Raw genomic sequence first — 9,334 nt, forward strand, 5'->3', positions numbered from 1 at the left:
GGGGGGGGGCGGGGGGGGGGGGGGGGGGGGGGGGGGAGGGGGAGGAGCGCGCCGAGGCCGAAGCCAGATCGAGGCTGAGGCCGGCGCACGGGCGGCGGCCGCCGCGCCCGCCCCCCACCTTCCTCCCCCCCGCAGCTCCCCGCCCGCCCGCTCGCTCGCCTCAGCCTCCTCACCGTGTCCTGCCGCGCCGCTACCGCGGCTGCCCACCCCAACTCCGCCCCGCCCCGTCTCACTCCCCGCTCTGCCCCACCAGAGGCTCGGCGTTCCATCTCACCGGGGCCCGCTCCAGCGACCACGACTCACCTGGAGCGAATCCGTCTCTCCCCCCCGAGTAGCGGCAGCGTTCCGCCGCCTCTAGCGCCTCAAGAAAAGAGCGGGCGGCCGCCGGAAACCACTCAACCTAGTTCGGCACCGCCCTGGGCTCTCAGAGCTGAGAACCTTACTGGCTGGCCGCTCTGCCAATCAGGCATCGTGCTAGGGGAGGAGCCACCCTTCGCCCATGGCCTTTCAACAATTGGCTCTTCGGGGCCTGGGCACCGCCTACAAGACCTTGCTGCTCAGCAAGTTCGCCTGAGCAGCGCACGGGGGACAAAGAGCAGGCCTGCGGGGCCCATTGCGCCTGCGCAGAGTGAGGCGCGTGAGGACTTGGATCTTCCCGCCACTGGCGCACTGCGCCTGCGCCTGGGGTCCTGTAACGGTTGGCACTCTGCTGATGGACGTTGCGTGCTCTGGAGGTCGGTTTCTCTTGGGCCTCGAGCTGCCATGCAGCATTTTCACACCTCTTTCTAGAAGCGTGCACACCTAAGGCTTCTCACTCCCAAAACGAAGACAAAGCAGGCTTTAATCGTGGCACTGGAAGCAAGGAAAAGGTAGTGTAATCAGGTTCGATCGGGGAGCCCGAGGTCCACTCCCTGGCCAGCGCCTCAGAACCAGGATGGCCTGGCCCGCTGGTGGCTCAAGCCCAACGGGTCACTCACAATCTGGGCTGTGTCTTGGAATTCGGTGTCCTGTGGGTTTCCGGTTCCAGATCCCTCTGCTCCTCTGTAAAAGGAGGCCTCAGACTTGATGACTACCCCTGGTCGTTCCTTGGCCTCAGACTGATGATTATCCCTGAGGTCGGTCCCGTGGGCTTGGACCCAGTGATCACTGAGGTCCCTTGGAGCTCTGGGAGCCTAATGGAGATCTTAGTTTCAGGGTATACCCATTGAAGCCTTATCGAAGCTCTTGTTTGTGTGATCCACACAGGAACCCAAAAGTTACCATAGGGAGGTTGAGGTCCATAAAATGCTGACTGACTTCCAGGCTCACCAGCACGTTTCAGTAACATTGTGTTTGCAAAGGCCTGATCAGTATCATGATTTCAGTGATTATACAGAGAACCTAGAGGCAGCTTGGGGTTAGAGGCCAACCTGTGCCTAGAGTCAGGAAGACCTGAATTCAAATTCAGCCTTAGACACTTCCTAACTGGGTGACCCTGGGCAAGCCACTTCACCTCTATCTGCCTCCATTTCCCCATCGGTAAAACGAGGGTAACAGCAGCACTAAATGAGATATTTGTAATGTGCTTTACATGGTGTAGGTGCCTGTTCCCTTTCCCTCATACCTATGCCTCCAGGGTTCATAGCCATACAAAAGCCTAATTGAGACCTCTAATTGGATCACTGGCTTCCGGGAATCCCAATTGACAAGCACTGTTTCCATGACTATCTAGAAGCACGATCCATACTATGTCTTCTGGGTTACTCTGCTGATACTGGGCTCCCAAAGCAGATTTAGAAAGGAGCTAAGTGGCTGGATATTCCCCAAAGTGGACCTGGTAGAGAATTTTAATAGCTGGTGTATAAGGTTTACGTGTGCTTTATGTACAAGTTCTCCAAACTCTTACCTGTTTGGTGTCTAATTTTTACTGCTCAGTGACACACACCTTTGCCCTAGGGCCTGGGATGGGAGCAAAAATAAATAATTGAAGCACCCCCCACCCCCCACCCCCCCAATCCCTGGTTCCAAGCTTTCTCTCCAGGATAAATACACCTCTCATGCAGCAGGGGGCAGCTGCTGATCTGGGTTGGACTCTTCTGGGACAAGTGAGGACTGTTCAAACTGTATCACTCCAGCCCAATTTTGTCATTCCAAAAGCTCTTCTCTCCATTCTTTTGTTTTGCACTCCTCTCCAGAAAAGGGGAGGGGGAAGAAGGGAAATAAGCCTTTACATAGCACATGTGTTCCAGACACTGGCTAAACAGTTTTTTACAAACATCTTGTTTGATACGACACTTTGAGGTAGATGCTGTTATTATAGTTGAGGAAACTGAATCAGAGGTTAAGTGATTTACCCATGGTCACTCAGCTAGTAGGTATCTGATGACAGATTGGAACTCAGGTCTTCCTGACTCCAGGCCCAGAACTCTATCTTACCACCTAACTGCCTCGGAAAAGGCCAGACCTGGTTGTTTCTAAGGAATAATATGTGAGCATCATCTTCCCAAGATCAAAAACCTGTCATTTTTTTTTTTTTTCAGACTTGCCAGAACAAAAAAATCACTAGCTTATCTGAAGCAAAAGTGATATCTTAAATGTAACAGTCTCCAAAACAGACTTTGTACCAAAACTACTTGCTCTGAATTTGAGAAACATCTCCTCATCCAGGTTCTGTAATACTGTTCTCATGGATAAGGGGGACCAGAGCTTGGAAAGGTTAGGTTTTCCCAGTGGGCACCGTTGTTATCAATTACATAATTCATTCAACAAACAGTAACTGTTTATTTCATTCAAAGTCTCCATTTCCCAGTTTTTTGCCTTGCTTAATCAGCAGGTCTTTAAAAATGATATCTGTATTGTTGCATCTTCCTGGATGGGAGACAACTTTTTGGGAAAAAAACCTTTTTGGGGAGTATATTTTGCTTTCTTCCAAGTCAAATGCTTTTTTTTATGGTCAACAAAGAAAAAGTACAACGGGATGTCAATTGCATGGTTTGTTTTGTTTTAGTTAATTGCATGAAGAGAAAGATATTGGCTCCTATGAACTATCACTTGCACAAGTTGGCCTGTTCCCTTCTGATAGCCTCATCGTGGATGGCCTCCAAATCCTCGTGATTTTCCATAGATGGGAAAGTAGTTAGATGGGCCATTAGTTATTGAGGTTCTCTTGGTCCTAGCAAGGACTGAGATTTTAGGAGGCAGCTGGTGGTGCAACGGATGGAATCGGGAAGACCTGAGTTCAAATTTAGCCTCAGACAGTTCCTAGCTGGGTGACCCTGGCCAAGTCACTTCACCTCTGTCTGCTTCAGTTTTCTTGTCTATTAAATGGGCATAATAATAGCACCTCCCTCCCAGGGTTGACGTTAGGATCAAATGAGATAATACTTGTGAAGTGCTTAGCATAGTGCCTGCCACGTGGTCGGTGCTATAGAAATGTTGGCTGTTCTTTCTTTCTACCACTTTTGGTGGATTCCCTTCCTTCATCTACAATGAGAATCAATTCTTCACTGCCCTCAAAATCGTGTAATCTCCAGTACCCACTTCCTGGAGGAGTGATCCAGTTCAGCCGCTTTTCCTGGCTTTGTTTTCTTTAGAGCCATTTCAACGTCCTCCAGGCCTCTAGTGCCTTCTGTGGGTTGTACTGGGCTGTCAGAGTCCCGATTCCATGGCTCCACTGTGCATTCCTGTGTTATATGTGGGGCCAGGTGCTAAGCAAGACCAGACACAGTCCCTCTCCTGGTGGCCTTGACACAAACAGGGAGATAAGTCACAACTATAGGTGACTCATACAGAAGATTACAAATCAAAGGCATTGGAGAGTTTTAAAACCAAGTGCCCTTTAGGGGTTTCCAGGGGAAGGACGTTGCTACCCCTGGGGTAGAGATGGGGAAGGCTTCCTGGAGGAGACCATTCTACTGGGGCTTTAAAGAATGCATAGGAACTGAACAACGCCACCCCCCGCAAGAAATGTTTCTCTTTGTCTTTGTCTTCCCAGCACTGCTTACATACTATAAGCACATAAGTAGTGCCTGTTGAATTGAACTGTGGGTGGAAATTGCAGAGGCAAAGTTGGGCTTGATAGAAAGAAAACCTTCTTGACAATGGAAAACTATCCAGAAATGGAATGGGCTCCCTCAAAAGGGGATTTTCCCTCCCAGTGGCTCTTTAAGTAGAAGTCTTCTTAAGAAGAAGACCACTTGTCATAGGCATGGCAGAAAGGATTTTTGGTCAGCCGTGGGTTACACCAGATGACCCCTTGTGAGTGAGGAATGACTGCACAAATGAACAAGTATTTGTTGAGTGTTTACTGTGGGCAAGGCATTGGTTTTTTTTTTTTTTTTTAATTAATTAATTTATTTTTAGTTTTCAACAATCACTTCCATAAGCTTTTGAATTTTAAATTTTCTCCCCCTCCCTCCCCACCTTCCTCGCTAAAAGGGTGCACAATCTGATATAGGGTATACATATACATTCCTGTTAAACATATTTTCACATTAGTGATGTTGTAAGGAAGAATTAGAATTAATAGGAGGAACCACCAGAAAGAGGAAACAAAATACAACAGAAGAAAAAAATAGCAAATAGTATGTTTTGATCTGCATTCAGACTCCATAGTTCTTTCTTTGGATGTGGATAGCATTTTCCACCATGAGGCCTCTGGAAATGTCTTAGATCCTTGCATTGCTGAGAAGGGCTAAGTCTATCAAAGTTAGTTATTGCACAACGTGGTTGTTACTGTTTACAACATTGTCCTGGTTCTGCTCACTTCCCCCGGCATCAGTCCATACAAGTCTTTCCAGATTTTTCTGAATTCTACTTCCTCATCATTTCTTATATGGGCTAGGCATTTGGGGATGCAAATCAAAAGTGAGAACAGTGCCTGCCCTCAGGAAGCTACCATTCTAATAATCACGATAGCTAGCATTTCTAGCTCACAACAACCCTGGGAGATAGGTGTTCTTATTATCCCCATTTTACAGATGAGGAAACTGAGGCAGACAGAAGTGAAGTGGCTTGCCCAGGGTCACCCAGCTGGAAATGTCTGAAGCTAGATTTGAATTCAGGTCTTCCTGACTCTATCTATTACACCATCTAGTAGAAACTAATGGGGGGGAGGGGTAACATATACCTGAGTGGTGGTCAGGGAAGAATATGTTCAGAGAGTCCCAGGGTTGATCCATAAGAGCGGCTAGGTGGTGCAGTAGGTAGAGTGCAGGCCTGGAGATGGGAAAACCTGAGTTCAAATTCCATCTTGGACACTTTATCCAGCTGTGTGATCCTAGGCAAATCACTTAACTTCAGGTAAAGGTGCCTCAGTTTTCTCAACTGTAAAATAGAAATAATAATAGCACCTACCTCCTAGGATGGTTGTGAGAATCAAATGAGATCATATTTGTGAAATGCCTGGCACATAGTAGTTGCTTAATAAATTCCAATTTCCTTCTGTCTGTCCTTCCTTCCTTCCATAGGGCACAGTTTGTATTGTAATGTTGATTTGATTACTGAGTCCAAAGTAAGAGGTCCAAAGGGATGGGGCGGGCCGGAGGGGGGGGGGGGGGGAAAGAATGGCAACATCGCATATGGTCTGGGGCTGGCTAGCTGAATTTGCCTTCACTCGTTCACCAATCCAGACAACTCTGCCCCAAATGAACTCCATCAGGGCTGGGGGCATTTTTTGGCCATCTCATCAGGCAGGAGGTGGGGTAGGAAAAAGGCAGAGTGCACAGAGGCAATGATCAGATGGGATATGAAGTTTGATATTGTAAAGGATCATAGATTTAACTGGAAGGGGCCTTAGAAGTTACCTGGTCCAGCCCCTTCATTTTACAAATGAAGAAACTGAGGAAGCCCAGGAGAATAGTAGCTCATGGCAGAGCCAAGAATCCTTGTCCACTCATTCCCAACGCAGCCCCCTTTCCACTGTTCAGCACTGTCTTCTTCCTTGTTTAGTGATGGTCTGAACTAGATGACTTCAAAGGTCCTGGGATTTGGTGATTCTGGGGACCCCCCAGGGATAGGGCATGCGACTGACAAGCATGGCTCCTTCCCTCCACAAACTGGCTAGCTCAACAGGATGAAATCCAGTCCAAAAAAGGCAAAATCATTCAAATAACAAATGAGCATAAGTGCATGCTAGATGGGAGGCATCGTGCTTAATAGTGAGTAGTCTGGAGAGAAGTCATATTAGGCAGGTCAAGCTGGCAGGGGGCATCCTAGAAAGACCCTTGCCACTGAGACCCAAAATCGAGGGGTCTCAGGAAGCCAGGGAAGCTTCAGAATGGCCAAGCTGGGCTTCAGTGACACTGTCCCTCAGCATCTTCCCAAAGGCCACTGACCAGGTACATGGAGTTTCTAATCTCTCCATTTCAGAGCACCTTAAGTATCCTAGGAGTGGATTGCATTAGCATCCAACTGGTCTCCCAGGCTCTAGTTTGAGTGCCCAGGAGCTGAGGGCCAGCCCCATCCTAAACGAATGACCACCCAGGAATGGGCAGTTTGCCTTCTTTCTCAGAGTTAAGATCCTGCAAGCTTTTTCTCTGGGTGTTTATAGAAATTATTGAATTCAGAAAACACCTTTATTTGTCTGGCCTGGTTACAGTTGGTTACAGTCCTTTCTGCTTTACCCAGAATTCAACAACATAGAGGTTTAGGCCTGTCACAGACAAAATAAGGCCAGCCAGAGGAGCTACAAGGTAACTGATTTTCCTGGACTTGGGAGATTTTCAGAAATCCTAGTCAGAGTTAACAGCTGTTGGTTTGGTTTTTGTTGTTGTTGTTGTTGTTTTTAATTTTTTTTTAAGGTAATTGGGGTTAAGTGACTTGCCCTGGGTCACACAGCTAGTAAGTGTCAAGTTTCAGGCTGCATTCGAACTCAGGTCCTCCTGACTTCAGGGCCCGTGCTCTATCCACTGTGCCACCTAGCTGCCCCAATTTTTTTTTTTTTTTTTTTTACAAGGAAGCAGCTTTCCTGGGTTTAGATGGGTTCAAGAGACCTTATTTACTTGACTAAATCTTCCCTCAACTTCAAAGTTAATGGTCTGGAATCCCTCGGTTTTCCCCCCCTTCCCCCAGGTAACGCAGTGTGGTCAAGGGCAGGTACATAGTCAGCGTTTGAATACCAAAGGAATGCCAGAAGGCATATACCCAATGCAAGCCTGGGCCACTGTATTCACTCCAAAACATTGGCCTCCAGAGGATGGGGCATTTTGTGTACCCAGGGTTGCTTCAGACTTGGAAGGGAGGAGTGGCTCAACATCTGAGAGGCATAGAGGACCCCAGGATCATAGATTTAGAACTGAAAGGAGATGAGGGAAGAAACAGACTGCACTTGGAAAGGTTGAATGACTTGCCCACAGCCACAGATAGCAAGGGTAGAGAGGCAGGGTTTGAACTCTGACCAAGCCAGCATTTTTTCCTACTGTAACACTTTGCCATAGGTCTAGTTCAGCCTCCTTATTTTACAAATGAAGGAACTGAGGCCCCTAAGGACAGTGATTTTAGGAGTAGTAAGCACTGGTAGAGACCACTAGGTGGCACAGTAGAGTGCTGTATTTGGAGTTGAAGACGAGTTCGAATCTTACTATGCAAGTAATAACCTTTGTTAGCCTCAGTTTCCTCATCTGTAAAATGAGGATAACATCATAATCACTTGCCCCACTGAGTTGTTGTATGATATCAACTGAGATGATACAAGTAAAAGGACTTTGCAAATCTCAGAAGTACAAAATACACATTAGCTATTATTACTAAGCCTGAGGGCCAAGGCCCCAATTCCGATGACTCGCTGCTATAATCTGGCATTCTCTCCATTACACCATGCTAGCTTACTCTCTCTGGAAGCAAAGGAGCTGCCACAAGTAGCTTGTTGCGCTTTTCAGATGCCATAAAAATGTAGGTTATTAATGTTGGTGTCGTGGGATGCTTTAGCTAAACAAGCCACTTTCCTTTTCTGGGCCTCGGTTTCCTCATCTGTCAAGTGAGAGGTGGGACTGCAGGAATCTTAACCTAGGCTCTGTGGATTTGCTTTTAAAATGTTATAACTCTTTCCATAGACTTGGTATCCTTTGTACTCTTGTGTATTTCATTGTAATCCCATACAAAGGGCATTTGGGGGCATGACCCCAAAAAGGTTGGGAAGGGACCCCTGGACAGAGGGCCTCAGGCCCCTTCCAACCCTCGTTCTCTTTCATCCTGAGTGGTGGTTGTGGTGGGTGGCCATAGAGAAGGCCTCAAATGAGATAATGAATGGAGCAGTTGGCCAGTCTCAAAGTGGCAGCTATGACTATTATCATCGTTATTATTACGACTGCTCTTGTAACTGAGAAAGCGAAGGGGCCACACATATGGCCACGGAAGCAGGGAGACTGTGGGAGCTGGCTGTGGACAGCAGTGGGAAAGATAAAGGAAAAAAGTGGATTGGGAAGACTTAGAAAGAAGAACTTGGTGTGACCCTTTGTTCAGTGGAGAAGGATGATAAGCCCCAAGGTCGAGCTGGGCCAGGGAGGCTCAGAAGGAGGACACTGGGGAGGAGGCCAGGCCTGGGAAGAGACCGGGAGAGTGAGAAATTCGAGAGCCAGAGCCAAGGGCGAGGGGCAGAGCTTGCAAAGAGCAGGAGCGATCAGAGCCCTCGGAGCCAAATGGACAGACAGGCTTTTAGGGCCCTTTCCATCAAGTCAAGCCGAGAAGCATCCACTCGGTATGCCAAGCACCGTGTGTGCTCGGTGCTGGGGAGCCAAAGGCTGTCTCCGTCTCGGTTTCTGAACTTGAACGGGAAGCTTCCCCGCTATTGTAGTGCCCCACCTCTCTAATAAATAGGTTCCTATCCCCCCTTTCTCAGGCCCAGGGGCATTTGAATTGAAGTGCTAGCAGTGACCTGCTGGTGCAGGAGCCTAAACGCTCGCACACATTTGAAAAGCCCTCAGTAGTACCCTATCCCTGCACGTCCAGAGACAGACCTAGGGACCCAGCCAGGCAGCCCCGCAGTGGCCCGAGCCTGTAACCCCCAGGCAGGCGGGCAGGGAAGTAGGGTGGGCGTGTGTGCGCGTGTGCGCGTGTGTGCCGAGCCCGTGCTTGTAACCCTCAGGCAGGCAGGCAGGCAGTGAGATAGGGTGTGCGTGTGTGCGTGTGTGTGTGTGTGTGTGTGTGTGTGTGTGTGTGTTGAGCCCGTGCCTGTAACCCTCAGGCAGGCAGTGAGGTAGGGTGGGCGCGCGTGCGTGCCTGCGTGCGTGTGTGAGTGTGTGTGTGTGTATGTGTGTGTGTGTGTGTGTGTTGAGCCCGTGCCTGTAACCCGCAGGCAGGCAGTGAGGTAGGGTGGGTGGGTGGGTGGGGGTGTGTGTGTGTGTGTGTGTGTGTGTGT

General features: G+C 48.7%; 2 protein-coding genes across 2 annotated transcripts in view; one reads left to right on the top strand and one right to left on the bottom strand.

Moving 5' to 3' along the window:
• The window catches only part of NONO (non-POU domain containing octamer binding), a 12,838-nt gene extending 12,432 nt beyond the window's left edge, over positions 1-406 (bottom strand). The window contains exon 1 of the mRNA XM_027836766.1: positions 304-406. The gene's annotated coding sequence lies outside the window, so the exon portion shown is untranslated. The remainder of the gene's footprint in view (positions 1-303) is intronic.
• Positions 407-743: 337 nt separating this feature from the next.
• ZMYM3 (zinc finger MYM-type containing 3) overlaps positions 744-9,334 on the top strand; it is a 22,815-nt gene continuing 14,224 nt past the window's right edge. The window contains exon 1 of the mRNA XM_027836743.1: positions 744-869. The gene's annotated coding sequence lies outside the window, so the exon portion shown is untranslated. The remainder of the gene's footprint in view (positions 870-9,334) is intronic.

This window comes from Vombatus ursinus, unplaced genomic scaffold (assembly GCF_900497805.2).
Source record: "Vombatus ursinus unplaced genomic scaffold, bare-nosed wombat genome assembly UNPS02014819.1, whole genome shotgun sequence".
Taxonomy (NCBI): Eukaryota; Metazoa; Chordata; class Mammalia; order Diprotodontia; family Vombatidae; genus Vombatus; species Vombatus ursinus.